The following is a 7625-nucleotide window of genomic DNA, read 5'->3' as shown; positions in this document are numbered from 1 at the left end:
ACATACACGGGTTCTCTATAGTGTGAACCCGACTAAATGAGCTGGCGCTATAACTATGCCAGTCTCTAGAGTGGCTGTCACACAGCCTGTCATCCCACTGGCCGCATATCTCCCAAGATCTCACCAACCATGCCAGTGGTGTAAGTGTGGGGCCTATCCCCCAGGCGGGTCATCAGTGTCCACCGCCTCACTAGAGCTCGATATCTCAACACTCCCCCTCGAGCTCAACTCCATCTCATGTACACCAAGCGAAGCCCTGAATCTGCGGAGCTTCTCTGTACCCAATGCTTTGGTGAAGATGTCAGCTACCTGATCCTCTGTGCTGACATAAACAAGGTCAAGGTCTCCTGCCAAGACCTTCTCTCTGACGAAGTGGTAGTGGACCTCTATGTGCTTCGTACGAGCATGAAAGACTGGGTTCCTGGCCAACTGTATACTACTAATGTTGTCACAGAAAATGACAACTTGTCTATCCACTGATAGACCCAAATCTGCCAGTAGCTTTCTCAACCAAGCTACCTCACATGCTGCCATAGCAGCTCCTCTGTATTCGGCCTCCGTACTCGATAGAGCAACCGTAGGCTGCTTCTTGCTGCTCCAAGTCACAGCAGCACTCCCCAAAGAAAACATGAATCCACTGGTAGATCTTCTGTCTGAGATACTACCAGCCCAATCAGCATCTGTGTACCCATGTACACATATCTCTGTCCCAGTCTCATAGAATAGTCCACAATGCAAAGTAGACCTCACATACCTCAGTATGCGTCTCACTGCATCCAAATGCGGTTTCCGTGGAACCTGCATAAACTGACTCACCAACCCAACAGCATAGCTCAAATCTGGTCTGGTGATTGTCATGTAGATCAAACTTCCTACTATGCTCCTGTACATAGTAGGATCCTCCAAGATCTCTCCTGAATCTGCACTCAACTTGCCATTCTGATCCAATGGCACAGAAATAGGCTTACAGCCTGTCATACCATACTTGGACAACATGTCCAAGCCATACTGTCTCTGCAGTAATCCAATACCATGTGGTGACCTAATCACCTCAATGCCCAAGAAATATCTGAGCTCCCCCAGATCCTTCATCTCAAACTTCTGTCTAAGCAAGATCTTTACATCAAAGATCTCTGCATCATGGTCCCCCGTAATGATCAAGTCATCTACATAGATGACAACAAGCACAACTCCTCTATCACCATGTCTCACATACAATGAGAAATCTGCATTGGCTACATGAAAGCCAATAGTGACAAGATATTCAGAAATCTTGTCAGACCATGCTCTTGGTGCTTGCTTTAAGCCATACAAGGCTTTCTTCAACCTGCAAACATGCTCGGGGTGACCCACATCCTCATAACCAGGTGGCTGCAGCATATACACCTCTTCTTGCAAATCCCCATGCAAGAATGCATTCTTTACATCCATCTGATGTAAAGACCATTGCTTTGACGCAGCCACTGCTATCACAACTCTCACCGTTGCCATCTTGGCAACTGGGCTGAAAGTTTCCTCATAATCAATCCCATATGTCTGCGCATATCCTTTGGCTACCAATCTAGCCTTGTACCTGTTTATGCTTCCATCACTGTTATGTTTAACTTTGTACACCCATTTGCATCCAATGGCTTTCTTGCCTTCAGGCAATTGCACTAAATCCCAAGTTTCATTTCCATATAGTGCATCCATCTCCTCATCCATAGCTTTCTCCCAACACACATTTCCAACAGCCTCATCAATGCATGTGGGCTCAACAACCTGCACAACCTTTGCCATATATGCATAGTGATGTGCCACATAACCATCATATGTAAATCTCTGCACAGGGTTCTTCACTCTCCCTGATCTTCGCAGCTTTTCATTCATGGCTTCCATAGCCTTCTTTACACCAGGTGTTCTCATAGCTGGGATCCCAAGCTCCTCATCAAGGCTCATATCTGAGCCACTAGACTCTCCATCAACATGAGAATGCCCTGCAGAAATGTCAGGCATACCAAGGGGCTCAACCACTTTCTCTTTTCCTTTACGTGATGTACTAATCACATTTGCAGGGCTGGTATTATGACGCAGCCTGCCACTCCATGGTCTATCAACAGACCCACTAGATGAGGACTCTCCTGGTCCACTCAAAGACTGTGATTGCTGACCTGCATTCTGTGCAACCACACTTCCACTCAAATCAGCCCCAACAGCTTCTTTTTCAGCAGCATACCAGCTGCTCATCTCATCAAAGACAACATCCCTGCTTACCCTCAACTCACGTGTAGCAGGGTTATAACACCTGTATCCCTTTTGCTCAAGGGAATATCCAATAAACACACATTTTTCTGCTTTTGGATCCAGCTTAGTTCTCAGCTCATCTGGCACATGCACATATGCAATGCATCCAAAAACTTTCAGATGAGACAAATCTGGTTTTCTGCCAGTAAACCTCTCCTCTGGAGTTACATCATGTATGGCTGCAGTTGGAGTCCTGTTCATGATGTATACTGCTGTAGAAACAGCCTCAGCCCAATAGCAATGCGGCATATTCTTCTCTTCCATCAATGCTCGCGCAATCTCAGCAATGTGCCTGTTTTTCCGCTCAGCAACTCCATTTTGCTGCGGAGTGTATCTGCATGTGAACTGTCTCCGAATACCATTCTTCTTCAAGAATTCAGAGAACTCATTGGAGAAGTACTCTCCCCCTCCATCTGACCTTAGGCACTTGACATATTTTCCTGTTTGCTTTTCAACCAAAATTCTGAAATTCTGAAAGTGAGTGAACACCTCACTCTTCTCCTTCATGAAATATACCCACACTTTCCTTGTGTGGTCATCAATGAAAGTGACATAGTACCTGCAGCCTCCCATAGACACGGTCTTCGTAGGACCCCATACATCTGAATGCACAACATCTAGTGCATTTCTGCTCACATATCTGTTACGTGGAAACACATGCTTTGTTTGCTTCCCAAATTGGCATGCTTCACATATTTTCTGCATACCTTCCACTTTAAATTTTGGTAGCCCTGTCACAATTCCTTTTGTCTGCATAGACTTCAATCTCTGCACATTCACATGACCAATCCTTTTATGCCATATGTCTGTGTCTGCAACAACTCCTGACCCATTTGCAAACATTGCAGCACTCATTTCAGGCATGTCTACATCCAACGTAAACATTCTGCCCACTCTGTTGCCTTTTGCAACCAACCTGCACTTGTCTTTGAAATCTTCAACATAACACCCATCAGGGTTAAACCGAACCTGCAAACCCTGCTCAATCATCTGGCCAACTGAAACCAGATTCTTTGTTATGTTCGGTACATGAAGTACATCTGCAAGGTACTTCACTTTGCCATCCTGCATAGATAATGGCACATCTCCAATGTGGGCAATTGGATGAGCAGTGTCATCCCCTGTTTCCACAAAACCTGGTCTTTCCGGGTTTTTCATTTCCTTGAACCACTCTCCATGACTTGTCATGTGGTTCGAAGCGCCTGAATCCACATACCATACATTATCTTTTTGTGCTGCATCCACATTTTCAGACATGGCATTCACGACATGCTGCATAACAAACAACCTTTCATTATCCTCATTGTTTCTGCTTGAGGATGCATAGTTGTTTTGCTGCACTTTCCCATTTTGCATGTCAGCCTGCTTCTTATAACATTCTGACTGCACATGTCCAGGCTTACCACAATAGTAGCATTCACGTGCATCATTATATTGCCTTTGCCAATTTCCACGGCCTCTTTGACTCCCCCTGCCTCTGAATCTGCCTCTTCCACCTGCGTGTTGTTGTTGTTGTTGATTCTGGGACTGTTGTTGTTGTTGCTGCTGCTGCTGGCCATAATTCTGATTACCTGTTCGGCCACCTCCTTGACCGCGTCCACGGCCTCCTCTACCTCGTCCTCTTCCTGAACTCGTGTAGAAAGCCTGTTGCTCTGAACTGTTTTTGCTTTGTGAAGACTGTTGGTCTTCACCCAAGCTCTTCTCTTCGATAATCAGCATAGACACCAAATCTGTAAAGTTGGGAATGTTTTCCCGAGTCTGAATAGACGTCTTGAACGCCTTGTATTGTGGCCCGAGACCACGTAGACAGACTTCCACCTTGTCATCATCATCTACTGACACACCAATAGATGCAAGGGATTCCACAATACCCTTTATCTTCAACGCATAGTCATTCACAGACATACTCTTTTTCTCCACAGTATGAAGTTCATTCTTCAACTGTATCTTACGTGCCTTGGTATTTGTTTCATACAGCTTTACCAAGGTGTCCCACGCCTCCTTGGGGGACTTGGCATCCTGAATGTGCCCAATCATGGTGTCCTGTATACTAATGGAAAGCCAATACATAACCTTCCTGGCTCCTTGGTTCCAGTCTTTAAACTCTTTCACATCTGCAGCAGTCGGATTTATATCCGGTATCTCTGGTGCCTCTTCATGCTCTCCTTCTATGTAGTCCCAATAGCCTTTTCCCATCAGGAAATTCGTCAACCTGAACCTCCAAGCATGGAAGTTATTCTTGTCCAGCTTCTCAGCCACAATCTGTGTTATGCCATCATTAGACATCTTGCCAAACACACAATTTTACCAGAAACTGCACTCTGGTTTTTCTGCACAACCTGCAGTATTTTCTCCACAGCGGTACTGTAGTACCAAAATGTCACAACCAGTGACTTCAATGTGCATACATACACCCAATGGCAACTGTAGACCTCTTTGCAGCACCCACAGTGTCTGCACAGTCAATCTGTCTTCCTGCAGTTCTTAAAACAGAGTTCTGCAGAGAATCGATGACTTACCCGCAGTGCTCGAAATCGCCTGCTTTCTGAAAAACGGAGGTCCAGACGCGCCCGAAACGCGTTTTCGGCCCGAAAAGTTCAGTCCGTAGGACTGTATAGTTGCCCTATAGCTTCACTCCCGCGAAGAAAGCTCCTCAATCGGAGATCGTTGCCGGTGCCTCCCGTAGAGCTCCCGACAAGGGTGTAGTCACCAACACAATAGGGAAGAGTAGTTGAAGCTCTTACCCTCGTACCGCTTCCTGTGGTTCTCTTGCTTGCAGCTCAGCCCTTAGCACGAACCAGGCTCTGATACCATGAAAAGATGCAGGGGGGAAGAGAGCTTGAGCTCTTGCAAGCACACACACACACTCACAAAACCCTAATAGAGAACACACAAGGTGAGAGGCTGAAAATCTTCTTCTTCTCTACTCAACACTCAACACACCATATACAAGAATAAGAGTACACACGATATGAAAGGTACTCAACCAAATACATACACGGGTTCTCTATAGTGTGAACCCGACTAAATGAGCTGGCGCTATAACTATGCCAGTCTCTAGAGTGGCTGTCACACAGCCTGTCATCCCACTGGCCGCATATCTCCCAAGATCTCACCAACCATGCCAGTGGTGTAAGTGTGGGGCCTATCCCCCAGGCGGGTCATCAGTGTCCACCGCCTCACTAGAGCTCGATATCTCAACACCCTGGGCCAGCGAAAGTGTAATGGCTGCCCAAGCAACCTTTGCCCGGGCTGGCTGACCATCGCGCCCAGACTAAAGAAAGTTCCTGATCAGCCTCTATACCTGGCTGATGCAAGAGCTCGTGAAGATGCAGCAGGACGTAATATACCACATGGTCGCTAAAAGCACCTAATTTGCCACCACTACCCTCCCCGCCAAGGATAGCCGACTTGTACTCCAATACAAAAGCTTCTTCCGAATGCTCAGAAGAAGCGGGGCGATCTGCTGCTCAGGTGACAAATCTAGTCCAATCTGGCATCCCAAATATCGCACTACTGTGCCAGGAGGAATCCATCTAAATCCCGGGTTTGGAGTGGGAGTGCTACTGATCCAAAAGGCCACTGTCTTGCGCCAATTGATCAATGCTCCCGAAGCTGCACTAAAAACCTAAAGCGACTGCTCTGCCCGATGAAGATTGGCCTCCTGGCCATGCAAAAATAAGCCCGTGTCATCAGCAAACTCAGCATCGAGCAGGTCCTCCCCTCGGACTGGGAGCTGAAGTCCTCTCAAACCAACCTCCTCTGCCGTCAGATACATGCTCATAGCCTCAGCAAAGAAGAGAAAAAGAAACGGGGCGAGAGGACACCCCTGATGACGGACTGATCTGGTCAGCTCAAAACTCGGCCCCCGTCCTCCTGCAATCAGCACCTGGCTCCGAGCTGTGGAATACAGAGCCGCTACCCCTCGAATCCAACCTGGCTCAAAGCCCAGGCGAAGCATAGTGCCCTCTAAGAATCCCCAATCGACTCTATCATATGCCTTCTCAAAATCGAGAAGCATCACGACCAAGTCCTCACCAAGAAATCTAGCTCGGGCCGTCGCCTCCTAGAAGGTGAAGATGTTGTCAAAAGGAAACTACGCTCCTTGACGAATCGTGTCTGGGTAGCATGAATCAACTCCCCCAGGAAGGATCCTCAAACTCAAGGCCTTTGCTAAGACCTTGTAGATAGTATTGAGGATCGTAATAGGTCTCAAATGCCGAATATCATAATATACTCCCTCCCCCTTGGGGATAAGAAAGATCAAGCCCTCTGAAAAGCTATGTGGCATCACCCCAGTGTCCAAAACATACTGGAAGCCCCTGCGGAGGCATGGCCCCAAAAGGTCCCAATAGCGCATAAAAAAGGCAGGCGTCAATCCGTCCTCTCCTGGGCAACTATGACATGGAGGGACCCTCAAGGCCTCAGCAAGCTCAACCTCTGAAAGAGGCCCTCCCAAAACTGTACGCATATGATCTGTGACCCTCCTCTGCACATGGGCCCACACAGTCTGTCTGCAAGCATCCCGAGCCTCAGTGGGGGCTGGCTCCGCTGAAAGCAGGTCTCTATAGAACTCATTGGCAATGGCTCTGATCTCCTCGGGCTTAGTAGTAGCTACCGATCCGTCCGGCCTCCCAAGCTGGCGGACTCCTGCTCGAGCATGGCGGGGTCCAGTAATCTCAAAAAACTCCCCAGTCACTCTATCACCAAGCTGCGTCCACTGAGAGGCCTAGCGACAATAGTAAAACTCATGTCTCTACTCCTCTGCCTCTCTAACTTCCTCCTGGCGTGCCTGGCTCAGCTGGGATGCCACCCACTCACGTGCAGGCTGCTGCTCCTGGAGAGGCACTGAAGTGAAGCAAGGCTACGTCTCAGCTGATGCTCCCGCTCGCGAGTCTCTCCCAACCGTGTCAAGACTGCTGCATGCAGAAAAGAGCTAAGCAACTCGATGAGTCCCTGGGCACACTGGCCTGCTGCATCCTGGTCAGAGCTCTGACTATCATGCCATATCCTCTCAATGTCCTCAGCGAGACTAGGATCTATAAGTACCCTCTCTGGGATCCTCAACTGCAAGCTGGTCTCCCGTGTCCTCTCCTCAAGTGTCAAAATAACTGGCCCATGGTCTAAAAAAGAGGTGCCAGTGAGAATGCCAACAGAGCCCCCTCGCTCCCCTAACCAGTGAGAATGCCAACGGAGCCCCCTCACTCCCCTAACCAGTCGCTCCCCTAACCAGTCTCCCACATAGAAGCGATCAATCCGTGATAGATTAGTCCCTCCTTGTCGGCGATCCGACCGAGAGAAACTAAGACTGTCCTGAGAGCGGGAGAAGGCCCCATGCTGCC

The sequence above is a fragment of the Cibotium barometz genome, chromosome 19, assembly GCF_041138505.1.
Source record: "Cibotium barometz isolate CiBa-2024 chromosome 19, ASM4113850v1, whole genome shotgun sequence".
Taxonomy (NCBI): Eukaryota; Viridiplantae; Streptophyta; class Polypodiopsida; order Cyatheales; family Cibotiaceae; genus Cibotium; species Cibotium barometz.
Note: the sequence above shows the minus strand (reverse complement) of the source record.